Source organism: Dasypus novemcinctus, chromosome 17 (assembly GCF_030445035.2).
Source record: "Dasypus novemcinctus isolate mDasNov1 chromosome 17, mDasNov1.1.hap2, whole genome shotgun sequence".
Taxonomy (NCBI): domain Eukaryota; kingdom Metazoa; phylum Chordata; class Mammalia; order Cingulata; family Dasypodidae; genus Dasypus; species Dasypus novemcinctus.
The window spans coordinates 63,021,311-63,035,142 of record NC_080689.1 but is presented as its reverse complement, the minus strand read 5'-3'; the positions used below and the strand labels follow the sequence as shown (position 1 = coordinate 63,035,142).

The following is a 13,832-nucleotide window of genomic DNA, read 5'->3' as shown; positions in this document are numbered from 1 at the left end:
ACATAGGCTTGGGTGGCCCCAGGTATGTTGGTTCTGGTTGCAGCAATCGAAGTGGGGGTTTGCATGAGACAAAACACAGAAGAGGGCCGAGGGTGGGGACAGGAATCAACCTTCAGGAGGCAAGAAGGGAAAGACGTGTGTGTGAACCAACTGAGGACAGGGGAATTGGGAAATGTGCATTTGGGAAAGCCAAAAGAGGAGAGAATTTCAAGATGGGAGTGGTCAGTTCTGGCACATGCCAGAGAGGCCATGTAAAATAAGAACTGAGAAGCATCCACTGAGGCTGGGCAATTAATAACTCATTGGAATGAAATTTCGGTGGAAGCAGATCACGGTTGTTGGGCGTGAATCGATCAGGTGTATCAGTCTGTCAAGGAGCATAGCTGAGAGGGAAGGTGAGAAGGTGTGGGAAACAAAGGCATGTTGTTTCCATGGAAGCAAGTTACTTTCTGACCACTGGGTCATGCTGTCCCTGGAGATGTATGTGCAGGTGACTAATCTCTCTGGGAAACATAACATTCCAGCAGAACCCAGACTTCATATCTCAAGTAACCTGGACAACAAGATTAATGAGTATATTTGTTTCAATAATATAATAGAACACTATGAGTTTTAGTAACTGTCTTATCCACTGTGCACTGTGTTATTTAGAATGAGGTAATGGGAATAGTTAGCTAGAATAGTTGCTGGTTCTCACAATTGCTTGGGGTATATAAAGAAGCCCCTTGAGATTAATAAATTTGTCTGATGAGCTTGAGAAATCAATGCTCTCAGAACCCCTGATCCCAATCTCTCTTTGTCTTTCATTCCCGATACCCTTCGGGTCCATCACTCCGACATTTGGTGCCCACCGTGGGGCCCAAAGTAGTGACTGCAGCAGAGATTCTTCCAAACCAGTAAAGGGAACGCGGAACTGAAAACCTTCCAGAAAGGTTGAGGCATCCATCAAAAGGTGACTCGAGTCTGACCACACAGTGGTAAGAATTTTAATTAATCCTGTTTTCCGCTAGCATCAGGGTATGGGTAATCAACCAGGATGGATGGAAGAATATTCACAGGTACTAAAATCTCTTTTAAATACTGTCAGAGTTTCAGTAAAAAAGGCTGATTTACTTGAGCTTTTTGCCTTAGTTCAGAAACATTGTTACTGGTTTCAGCCTCAGGGGTGTAATGTTTTAAATTTGAAACAGTGGAAATGTGTAATGAAAGCTTTAGGAAGAGTATATCAAAGAGGGGAATCCATTCCTTTATCTGTGTGGGCTTTGTGCCAGCAAATTGTTGCCGCCTTAGATCCTTTACAGTCTGAAGAAGGAGAGAAAGATGAAATTACTATATTTTCTAAGCCCATAAGTAAATTTAAAATGAAAGGAAGTAAATTGGAACAAAAACAGGAAGTTGAGGTGAATGGGGAACCATCATGTTTTTTCCCCTCATCCTGATATTAACCCTTTCATCAATAAAAGCTCAGTGAAGTGTCTTAATGAAATATCTTCTGTGTAGCCAGTACAACTCTCTGCACCTACTGAATTGCCTTCTGTTACTAAGCCTAAATTAGAAATGTTTTCAGATGTTGCCGATGCTTTGCCTTATGTTAAACAATTATTATCTGCTTTCCCCGTAACATTACATGCGATACCACCAGATACAAATAATTTGCAAGGGGGTGTCAAGTTTCATCCTGAGCCAAAAACTTTTAAACTATTGAAAGATTCAAAATGGGCAAAGATACTAAATAATGTCCTTGTTAGTGAAATCAGGCTTGTAAGAAAACTCTCTGTTAAAGTGTTAACTAAGATAAGGAAATTGTTCTGGCAGCAACTCTGCAACCCCCCTGCTGTCTACATGACAATGTAGCTGTGGGCTAGTGGGGGTTAATAGAGTTAAGCCACTGGAAAAAGAGAAAAACATGGCAACATTGGTGTTCTGTTTTATTTCCATGCTAATTCTAATTGGGCTTATTTAACCATGATATTAAAATTAGTACAAAAATTTTATCAAGGTTTAAAAAGGAATTTTCAGTTTTAAATCAATAGTTTACTCCTGAACTTCAAGTCTCAGTATAGTCTTACAGAGTAATAATCCAAAACTGTGTGTTAATGGTCTGTCTCAAGTTATCTTAACTGATTGTTGATAACTAATAAAAATGTTTCCAAGCACAAGCTTGCATGTTACAGGCAACATGGATTCCAGAGGAAATCTTAATAAGAACTTAAAAGCAGGTATACCAAGAAAGTAAGAATTATGAGTTAATTGTAAACTGTATGTTTCTGTTACTGTGTTGTGATTATTCTGTGTTTGTCTGTTCGTTCAATGTCAGTGTATATTTTGATACCTCCGGATGGTAATATAAATTAATAAAAATTTATAAAAGAGCTCTATTCAAATGGCCAAAAATTAAATAAGTGCTTATATTAATACATAAGTTTAAATAAGATCTCTACAATGATAAAAATTGTAAGTCTTGATTAACAAAATTACTATGTCTTTTTATAAAAAGTTGTTCTTGCCTAGATTGAAATGAATAACTTATTTTTCTTCACAGGATAAGATGAAGATGTAAAACTTAAATGAATATTAAAGATTAAAAGTTTGTGGAAATGCTGACTGACATTTAATAAGTTTTTTCTAAAAAGTGTGTTTTGTCCTAAAGTAGGATGCCTAATTTTCATAAACTCTTGGAACTTAAATGCATGTGGAAAGTTGTAGAAAGTATTGTGGTAACTTTAAGTAAAGAAATGTGTTCTGTAAAAGTAAAATTAGTCTTCAAATAATATAATTATAGTCTATATGGTTATAAATAATTATAAAAAGTCTTATGAAGCATTGTTTAAATTAAAATGTTTAAGTGGCTAATTCCAAAAGGTCATTATTAAACAAACCTGAATTAATAATAATAATAATAATAAAAGGTAATTTTATAACAGAAAAGCTTGGCTGCAGTCAGCCTCCCTTGACAACTTGCTTTTAGGAAACTGTTTCTGATATTGCATGCTATTAAGTATTTAAAGTAAAGAAAAGTTCATTATTTTAACAAGCTTGTTTAGTGTTAATGGTATTATAAGAAGTTTGCTTGATAACTTTGTATGTAGGCTATATGGAATGTGTTTTTATTATTAAGGAAACAGGAGATGATTTTGTCCTAAGATAAAATGATTGGTTATTAAGAAAGAGTAAAATATGGAATATAATCTGAGTGAATACTGAAAGTGCAGAAGTTTCATGGAAAAGGAATTTTTATGGTTAAAGTTGAATAAGATTTGATGGGTCTATCTATAAAATTTTAAAAGCTTTAATATCAAGTAGTATACTAACGCAAAGTTAAAAATTTTGTTCTCTCTCAAGGCCTCTCAAATCAATCTGTTTTGGTAAAAGTTTTTATCCTCAGTAATCGGTATAAAAAGAAAGTCTGTTTTATCAAAACAGCTTCTTGTGCTCATAATTTCCTCGGTGTTCCAAGAAAGGAAAGTTTTATCTCTTTTAAAGGAACATAATGTTCAAAATTGCTTTCTCAAAATCAAATCCTGAAAAGTAGCCTTTTATTCCAAACTAATTATAAGAGATTTGTTCTTTTACCTTGAAAGAAAAATTAAAGTAATAATTAAGTTCATTTAATATGTTATAAGTTGAATAAAAGGTGTTTTAAAGTGTTATAAAATTAACAAGTTTTTTCTTTCCTTTAACCCTCTGTTAATTAAAGTTGTATAAGTAAAAGGTTTCTATAAATGCTTAAAAGTGTGTAAAGTTACCAATATTTCAGCATAATATTAAAAAGAAAATTACAATGTGGTTAATTATGGTTTTAATTATTATAAAAGAGTGTGTGTCACAGAAACAACCTCTTATCATAGATTAAAGTAACAACACTGTAGTATGCAGCAATCCCAAACACTGCTAATATGTTGCATAAAATTAATGTCCAACTGTATTGCTATCACTTTGTTTTAAAACTTGCTAAGACTTTCTTCAGTGTCTTCTTAGACAAATCAAGCCAGCTGCATTCCTCTATCTGTAAAAAACCCAACAGTAAATGTTTGCAGTGCTTTTCAGGGCTATGTGCATAGCCCAACCATCTTGTACAGTATTTACTGATAGTAATAGTAATAAAAAAGCAGCATACATTATTTCTCAAAAAGAACAGGTTTGGCAAACTCCTTATTCATCTGCTCAATGCACAGAGCTTTCAGCCATCATTAAGGTTTTATAAATGTTTGAGAGCCCTTGAACATTGTCTCTGACTCTGAATATGTATGTCTTACTGTCAAGCATATTGAAACAGCTCATATCTTTGCTACTAATGAGTTATCTCAACTTTTTGCTGACTTGCAACATCTCATCAGGTTAAGACAGCATCATATTTACATTACTCATATACGCTTTCATACCTCTTTGCCTGGTCCTATGACAGCAAATAATGCTTGAGCTGATTTATTAGTAGGGTGTTTACAAAGTGCTCATGATTACCATGTTTTAACTCACATTAATGCTAAAGGCCTGCGAAATAAATATCAAAAGTTAACAAGACTACAGGCACAAGAAATTATTCGCACTTGTCCTACTTGTGGACCACTAACAGTGGTGCCTCTTCAGGCTGGAACTAATCCCAGAGGCCTGACTCCTAATCAATTATGGCAGATGGATGTTACTCACATACCATCCTTTGGTAAACTACAGTATGTTCATGTTTATATTGACACTTATTCTCATTTTATGTGGGCTACTGCTCAAAGTGGGGAACGGTTTCATCATGTTCACTCACACCTCTGGTATGCTTTTGCTGTAATGGGATGCCCTCTGAAAATTAAAACTGATAATAAATCTTCTTACATTAGTAAATCCTTTGAATCTTTCTGTTTAAAATATGGTATTGAACATGTTACCAGCATTCCTTATAATCATAAAGGTCAAGCCATAGTTGAACACAGCCATCATACCCTAAAAACTACGCTTTTAAAACAAAAAGGGGGAGATGATGGTATTATAACACCAAAAGATCAATTGGTAAAAGCTTTATTTACTTTAAATTTTCTTATGTTTATAATTCATTGACACCTGCGCAATGTCACTTTGGAAAATGTCAGATATCTACAGTGGACGCAGGAAATGAAGATCAACCAATATAAGCAATGAATGGAAAAAAGGCAGGATTAAAGTAAGGGGGCAAGGCTATGCTCTTATCATTTCAGAAAATGGAGAACAAATTTGGCTACCTGTAAAGAGGATTAAACCCCAGAATGAAGAGATGGGGTCTCCTGCAACTTCTGATAATGGTGATCGTAAGTAATGAAGAAGCTGCCAGTAATTACACTTATTGGGCTTATATACCTAACCCCCCATTACTTAAAGTGTTAACCTGGAAAGATCCATTCTTTCATATATATATCTGAATAAAACCCATATATTCCCTGGACCAATTGATGATTCATTGCCAATTAAACTCTATGAAGAAGGACAAAGAATCAATAATCTCGTATTACCATTTGATTATTGACCCTTATGCATTGGTAACCATCCTTCCTGTATATATGTTAAAAATTGGGCCATAACTATCTTCAAAAATAATAATACTCAGTTTATTGTGACTTTATTTCCCTCTTCCAATTTATTCATGACCAAAAATCCTACTTATGATTGTCCACTAAAAGACAGTAGGGATAAAGAAGGATGGCAAGAGTGCCATATAGGAAGAGGATCTGTCATTTTTAATGATTCCTATGGAATAGTGTGGGAAAGTGCTTCTATGGGGAGTTCCATTGAATATAATGACAGATTTATTTGGCATGGTCTAAATAGTAAAGGACAACAAAAAATATTTTTTACTAAAAATAATAGTGTTTGGAAACAGAAAGGGAAATTAATCCCTTCTCCATGGTGTAATATTACATCTATACACAAGCAGAAGCATCTGTGGAAAGTTTTTCTAGGAATAGCTCCTACTATAGAATGGATTGGGAATAATAGTAAGAATGGTCAATATCTGCATTTAAATCAAATTCATCATCTTCAGGCATGTGTAAGAGATCCTTATGTGTTTGTGGTTGGAAAATTAACTATAACCAAGAATGCTCTATTTTATAAAAGTAGGGCCTTGCATACTTATTTGTCTGAGAACATTTTACAGAATGGAGATTTCATTACAATGACTCGAAGGTGGCGGGGAATGTGGATCCCAGTGCGACTGAACCAAATTTGGCAATCGTCACCTGAGAGTCAACTGCTGTTCCATATGGCTCGAGAAAACCTGAAGCGCTCAAAGCAATTTGTGGGACTGATAATAGCTGGCATCTTAGGAATGATTGGTGTCATTGCAGCTGCCACTATAGCTATCATGGCCTTGCATGAGACGGTGCAGACTCAACAATACATGCATGAATGGCATAAGAATGCTAGTGACTTATGGCATAGTCAAGAATATATTGATGGAGAATTAAACAGTAGAGTTAATAATTTAGAATCAGCTGTTTTGCATATTGGAGATCAATTGTATAATTTAAACTTAAGGGGATTGAAATGTGATTAGAATGAAAGTAAATTTTGTATTACTCCACTTGCTTATAATAATTCTATATTTGATTAGGAAAAGATTAAAAATCATTTAATAGGTCATAAAGGTAATATGTCCTAAGAAATAGAAGAATTACAGAAAAAGATATTAGAAATGTCTCATAATGAGATTTATGTAGCTGAAGATAAGGATATCTTTAATGATTTAATTTCTCATATTAATAAGTTTAATCCAGTAGATTGGTGGAAGTCTCAGCATTTTTTATGAGCATTAGGAATAGGACTTTGTGTATTAATCTTGTTGCTTATTGTGGTTGCTTGTCTGGGACGAGAAATATGCCAAAGACGGCACCATGTCAACGCGATGGGACAAGCTAATAATTTGGTACTTGCTAAAACCCTGATATAATTCCCCATGGTCAGAGCGCTTGGCTGGTAGTCAGTGACGGGTAAGACTCTCAGAGGAGGGCAACCTAAGACAGGCACAGTCACCCTGACTAAAACAAAAAGGGGGATATGTGGGAAACAAAGGCATGTTGTTTCCATGGAAGCAAGTTACTTTCTGACCACTAGGTCATGCTGTCCCTGGAGAGTTACATGCAGGTGGCTAATCTCTCTGGGAAACATAACATTCCAGCAGAACCCAGACTTGATATCTCAAGTAACCTGGACAACAAGATTAATGAGTATATTTGTTTCAATAATATAATAGAACATTATGAGTTTTAGTAACTATCTTATCCACTGTGCACTGTGTTATTTAGAATGAAGTAATGGGAATAATTAGTTAGAATAGTTGCTGGTTCTCACAATTGCTTGGGGTATATAAAGAAGCCCCCGAGATTAATAAACTATCTGATGACCTTGAGAAATCAATGCTCTCAGAACCCCTGATCCCAATCTCTTTGTCTTTCATTCCCGATACCCTTTGGGTCCGTCACTCCGACAAGAAGGGGGGAGGAGTGAAAAACAAATCATCTATTCCTCCATTACAACATCTATCTGTTAATTAAAGACAGTGTGGCAAATATTAAAAAATTGCAAGATGAGAAAGCAAGCATCAGTATTGCCATGAAAATTTGCCTACTTTCCATCAGAACCACTTGCTAATATTTTGGTGAACTTGAGAGTGAGTTTCTAGATTCAGATAGGCTTCACCTGAGGTTTAAGGAAGGGGAACAGCAAAGAGGTGGAGGTTGAAGATAGGGAAGGAGAGAGGGAGGAGAGTCAAATGCATTTTGCATGACTGGCCTTGAAGAAGGTTGGGATGGTACTTGAATCTCTGAGGCTGGGAGGGGAGCAGGTGTGGAAGTTGGTGTCCACCCTACTGTGCAGATGTGGGAACATGAAACTGTGAGAGCTGGTATTAACCACATCTGTTTCTGGATTGCATAGGAGGTCACTTGCTAAGGAGGAGGATGCCTGTAGGGAACGGGGGGAGAGAAGGAATGGTTGGGAGAAGCTGCTGGAGAGATGGGGGCTGACAAATGAGGGACTTGGCAGGCAGTGCCAAGCCCCTGTTCTTTACCCTGTCTCCAGTTGAGTCTAAGGAATCACTGGCCATGCAGACCAGTGCCTGGAAGTCTTTCCTCCTTCCTGCTTCTCCTCGAGCCCCACTGCTGCCCTCCTGCTTTAGTATGGACTGAGAGGTGCTCCATCCTGGCTGTGCATTGGAGTCACCCAAGCACATGCCTGGTACTCATGTAAAGAAATCTTATGGATTTTGGTTTGCAATGTAGCATGAGCACCAGGAAGTTTGAAACATGGGTCGGGTTTGGATGACTGGTTCTGATGGATGTCTCTGGCCCAAACGGGATGGTCTTTTTTTCCTGTTGTGCCTTCACATTACATCACTTTGAAATATTTACAATGCAAACCTGAGCCATTGGGTAAAACCCTTCAGGGCCTCCCATTGCTCACAGGGAAAAATCCAAATTCCTTGTCATGGGCATAAGATGTAGTGCTGGAAGACTCTCCAGGCTCCTCTCCCACCCCTTGCATGGGGGCCATAGCCCAGGTTTTGCAGAGATCAGCTCGAGCCTTGCTGTTTCCTGCCTGCCTGCATCTGTACCTGCCAATTCCCCTGTCTGGAAGGCTTTTCTTGGACCCGATCACTTGGCAAATCTTCCTCAGTTTTTTTTTTTACTTTTTAAAAGTGATTTTCTGATTATAAATTTTAAATTTTAGAGCAGTTGTAGGTTTACAGGAAAATCCTGCAGAAAGTACAGAGCTTTGCCCATGATTAACGTTTTCCCTTAGTGGGTACATTTGTTACAATTGATGAACCAATATTATAATCATATGATTAACTATAGTCCATAGTTTAGAGTAGGGTTCACTCTTTGTATTGTACAGCTCTTCATTTTCTTAAAATTTTTTTATTGTGGTAACATATCTATAACATAAAATCTCCCATTTTTACTCTTTCTGTATAGACATTCACCAACATTGTGCAACCATCGTCATCGTTTCTGGCTGGAAGCTTTCCTTGGCTCCAAACGGAAACTCTCTACCAATTAAATATAAATTTCCCATTCCCTACACCTTCAGTTTTGTTTTTTTTTATGACTCATCTCAAGGAACATCTCATCCCAGATTCCCTTGCTAACTGCCCCCCCCAGCCCAGGTGACATAGACGACACCCTCTTTCATGCCTCTATTCTAACCCGTGCATGGCATTTAATTGGTGCATCTTCCATCCCCTTATTACCTTATTACATCTGTCTCATTTCACAAGACTGTAAATTCCTCAAGGACATGAATCTTGTCTTATTGGTCTTTTTATAGCAGTCCCCAGCTCATAGAAGCTAAGGAATGTGGAACAATGAATGTATGAATGTTGAACATACGGATGAAGAAATGAGTGTTGTGGCACCATTTTAAATAGATGCAGTAGAGATGATGTTACAGAGCAGGGTGTGGTGACAAGGAGGGAGGAAAGAGCTGAGACTTGGGGCTCCTGGTGACAGGATGAGCTCTTAGTGTGTGACACCTGTGAGGACAGGCAGAGCAGGTGATGAGGAAGTCCTGGGATAGTAATGGGTGTGGGTAGCCAAAGTGCATGGAGATCAAGTCAAGGAAGTAAGGGAGACTCTGGATGGATGGACAACTTCCTAGACAGATGGTGGGAATTGAGGTGGAGAGTACTGTACAGTGGCAGCAGTGAGATGGGAAATAAAGTGACATGGTCACAAAAAAAATGTCTCAGCAGAGAGTTTTTCTGGGTAGCAGAGCCGAGTGTCCCAGGAGTACTGAGCCAGGAGTCTTGAGCTGCAGCTCTCTGGGGAATTGGGTAGTGGGATAGGGGCGTGGTCTCAGCAGCACTTGCCCTTGGGGAACCGAGCCTCAAGGACGTGGGCCTCAGTGGCCAGCTGCTGGCGGGTTCAGGAAGGCCAGCTCTGGGACATGCACCATCATCCCCCTGTTCCCTCTCCTCCCACCTCTGCTGCAGCTCAGCTTCTCTGGCTGCTCCTGCAAGGCTGGAAGTTCTTCAGGGGGAACTTGTATTACTTTTCTGATGTCAAGAAGTCTTGGAGGAGGCTGAGCAGTTCTGTGTGTCCCAAGGAGCTCACCTGGCATCGGTGACATCCGAGGAAGAGCAGGTCAGAGCTGGGGGCTTGGGGTGGTTCTGACAGGGTTGGTGTGTGACAAGGGACTTTGGTGCTTTGATCTTCCTCCTCTAGGGGAGGGCACAGCCCATAACCTTCATGTCTCCTGTCAAGCAGGGAACAAATGTTGAATTCCTCTGAGCATCTTGCACTGGAGGTGGAAACCTGGACAACAAACCCCACTGTCCTCAATGAGTGGGGAGATTCCCGGAGGTGGACAGATGCCAGCAGCACAGCAGGGCAGAGGTGGGTGGTGGGGTGGGCACCCTGAGAGCGTGAGGGAGCATGCTTTTCCCTCAGCCCCTCAATTCCTTTGGGCTTCCTCTCCAGTCATCAGTCTTGATTTTTTAAATTTTTTTATACCCCCCTACTTGAGGCTTGCTTGCCGTCTGCTGTGTCCATTTGCTGTGCATTCTTCTGTGTCTCTGCATTCATTCACTTTAAAATTATCCCATGCCTCCCTTGAGGCTTGCTTGTGGTCTGCTCTCTGTGTCTATTTGCTGCTTGCTTTTCTCTGTTTCTACTTGTCTCCCTTTTTGCTGTGTCCCCTTGCTGAGTCAGCTCTCCTTAGGCCTTGCAGGCCAGCAGCTCTCTGTGAGGTACGGGCGAGCCTGCCTTCAGAAAGAGGCCCCAGGACATGAACCCAGGGCCTCCCATATGGTAGATGGAAGCTCATCTGATTGAGCCACAGCCACTTCCACAATCTTGACTTTTTCAAATGAAAAAGTTGAATGTTTTATTAGTAGGATAATAACCAATAATTACAATATCATATAAGGCTTATGATAACAATGTTACCCTTGATTACACAATTTTTAGAAGTAGTTTTTATTTTCAGGTCATTTTCTGAATTCTGAATATAATAACTAGATTGTAGCCTAAGTCACAGGGTGCTGTGAAAAAAATACCCTGTATTATGTTTATGTGCAATTATTTCAAAGTTTATTTCAATAGTATACCTGCAACATGTAGCTTTTCCATTGATCTTGCAAAAAGTTGCCATTTTAAATCTCTATCTACCACAATTGAAAATAACTATTCTGGATTAAGTTGCTTCAGGTTGGTTTATTTTCATTCCTAAATAGATTTTACATATTTCTCAAATGCTGCTTCACTCCATTGTTGAACAAGTTCTGAAGGTTTGCTCAGTGTCTTCTTGATCACCAACCACCTGCATAACAAGATTTGTTGATAAGTCCAGGATTTTCTGCAACAACTTCATAAAGTTCTGTTGCTTCTCCTGATAGAGAACAATAGAGTTTGCTAGTAGCTTTTGGGCTTTCCGAAGCACCCTGCTCATCTCGTTTGTTCAGTTTTGTCCCAACTTTGAGAAGACTAGAGGAAACAACATGTCCCAAAGCTTCCTGTGCAAAACTGCTGAGTCCCACGTTCCAGCACTGTTTTCTGCTGTTATCTGTTCAGGCTTGCCTGTGAATTTCTGCACTGAGAGCAGAGCCGACCGGTGCGCAGCATCCAATTGGCACCGGTGCCCACCCCCATGCCCCTGGCCCACAGGGTGCAGATCAATCTCTATTTTAATGTCAGTCAATCCCATGGCCGTGGAGGGCACGTGAGCAGGAGACCCAGGCTTCCTGGGAAGGCCAAGCACTCACATTCGATTTGGGGAGCACCAATGCCATCGAGGCCCAGGGTGGCCATCTGGTGGGGTCAGTGTCAGGATGTGTCAAGGTTATTAACAAAAGACCTCACTAGCTCTGGTCATTTCAGTTGACGTGACCGCCCAGCCCACAGGGTGCTCCTGACACTGTTCTGTGGGTGTGAAAAAGGCTGTGCTGCACGTGAAGTGTCCTGAGAAACTCTGGCCACATGTTGTCCCAGGACAGCACACCTCGTATCCAGGGCTGGGACTAGGTAGGGACAGTCACGTGATGGGAAGCTGGGTTTCCCCGAGGGGCCCTGGCTGCTGATTAGACACTGGACACACCAGGGAAGGACAGGGAGGGGTCCAGCTCTGCAGGATCATGGGTTTCATGGCCCTGCGACCGGGAGGGGATGGCCCGGACTCCTCTCCATATGTCTTGGAGAAGCTGCTCCTCACACCCAGAGTCAGACAACCCACTGCCTCCTCTCTACAGGTGTTTCTGACCAAGTTCACGAGTGCCCCTCACCATGGGATTGGCCTCACTCACAGCGGCAGGTGGGCTCCTGGCGCTGGGTGGACGGGACGCCTTTCAATGCTGCCTTGAGCCAAAGGTGAGTCCATCCATTGGACACACACGTCCAGGCCTGGCTGGAGTTGCGTGTGTGTCCTTGCCCAGTAAGTGTTAGTGCGTGTGTGTCACAGAGGCACGGAGCCTCGCCTGGACCCCTCCACAGAGGACATCAGGACAGGACAGGGCCTGGGGCTGCAGAGGGTCCTCCTGTTCTCTTCTTTGACTGCTCCCCTTCTTACACCTGCTCAGGCCTTGTTGCAAGGGGCCCTATCTGAAAGGGATCTGAGTGTGAGCTCTGGGGTGGAAACTGAAAGGTCCCTACCCTCTCCTTTCCCCAACTTGCTGCTTCACAGACACCCTCCCCATCCTTGGATCATCAGTGACTCAGGATGTCCTCAGCCGACCCAGGTCCGCAGGGCAATGCAGCTCTGTCCCTGTTCTGGGGCTGCAAGGGGACTGGGGAGCTGTGTCACTTTAGCTCCATGTGCCCCAGCAGGGACAAGGGCCACTGCCTGTGTCTAGCTGAATAACATCCCTCTGTTTCCAGGTTTTTGAGCAGGGACCAGCTGGACAACTGGACAATGGGAATGGGCACACAGAGGACTGTGTCCATACTCAGCAGATGTGCAATGACATATACTGTGATGCCACCTACCAGTGGGTCTGCAAGAAATCCGTGGGCCACGATGTGGCCTGAGTGCAGAGCAGAGCCGAGGGGACCCTCCTGGCGGCCAGCTCTGGGCCTCCTCCATGCTGCCTGCGAGCCTCTGGCCTCTGCTTGCTCTTTGGGGCTTCCACTTGGCCTCCTGGGTGTCCTGCCTTGAACTGTTGTTTAACACTTTGGAGGCAGGATAGATAGGGACCTAAGGAGGAAGGGGCAGAAAAACCTAACAAGCCTGGCAAGAGAAACTGAGGCATTGGCCTGCTGGCTAGCATGAATGTGCTGAGCACAGGGGCAAATTAGGAAGGGGCAGCTAACAAGCACACACCGTGCAGCTTACAGCACATAGCGCACACCCAGCGGCTCTGTGATCAGGAGGCAACCTCGTTACATGGCGGAAAAGAGGGACAGAGCAAGGGAGGCAGCACCCCCACCCCCACCCACTTTCAGGTTACCTCACGCCTCATTGACAGTGACCAGAGGCTGATCACCGGTGGTCAGCACAGCCTGCAGAGTTCGTGGACAGCAGCCAGAAGCCAACCACCCCCCACCAGCTTCCCCTAACCCAGCCCCTAACCTGCTAAGGGAATTGGATCTCCCAGTAGAGTTCCCCTGCTGTGTCTCAAGTATGCCAATCAGGGCACCCCTGGAGTCCTGAACCCCCACATATCAGGGGACCTCAGGGGAGAACTTTGCATTTCCTCCCTTGTGTGCATCCCTGCAGGTACACTTCCCTTCTCTTGCTTCACCCCAATAAATTGTTTGCCTGATTAATTTGTGGCTAGTCCTTGAATTCTTTCTCAAGAAGAAGCTGAGAACCTCAGTACTGGCTCTGATCACACTTCAAGATGTTGGCCCCATGTAAGCAGGGGGACCAATGGTGTGCCC

At 41.7% G+C, this 13,832-nt stretch overlaps 1 long non-coding RNA gene and 1 pseudogene across 1 annotated transcript; both read left to right on the top strand.

Annotated features, from left to right (window-relative positions):
- Nucleotides 1-13,832, top strand: part of LOC131273763 (factor in the germline alpha-like) — a 72,867-nt pseudogene that overhangs the window by 27,574 nt on the left and 31,461 nt on the right.
- On the top strand, nt 160-13,718 carry LOC131274008 (uncharacterized). Its single transcript, XR_011646173.1, has 5 exons — nt 160-977; nt 5,184-10,103; nt 10,227-10,355; nt 12,206-12,323; nt 12,831-13,718. It is a non-coding gene; the product is annotated as an uncharacterized lncRNA (long non-coding RNA).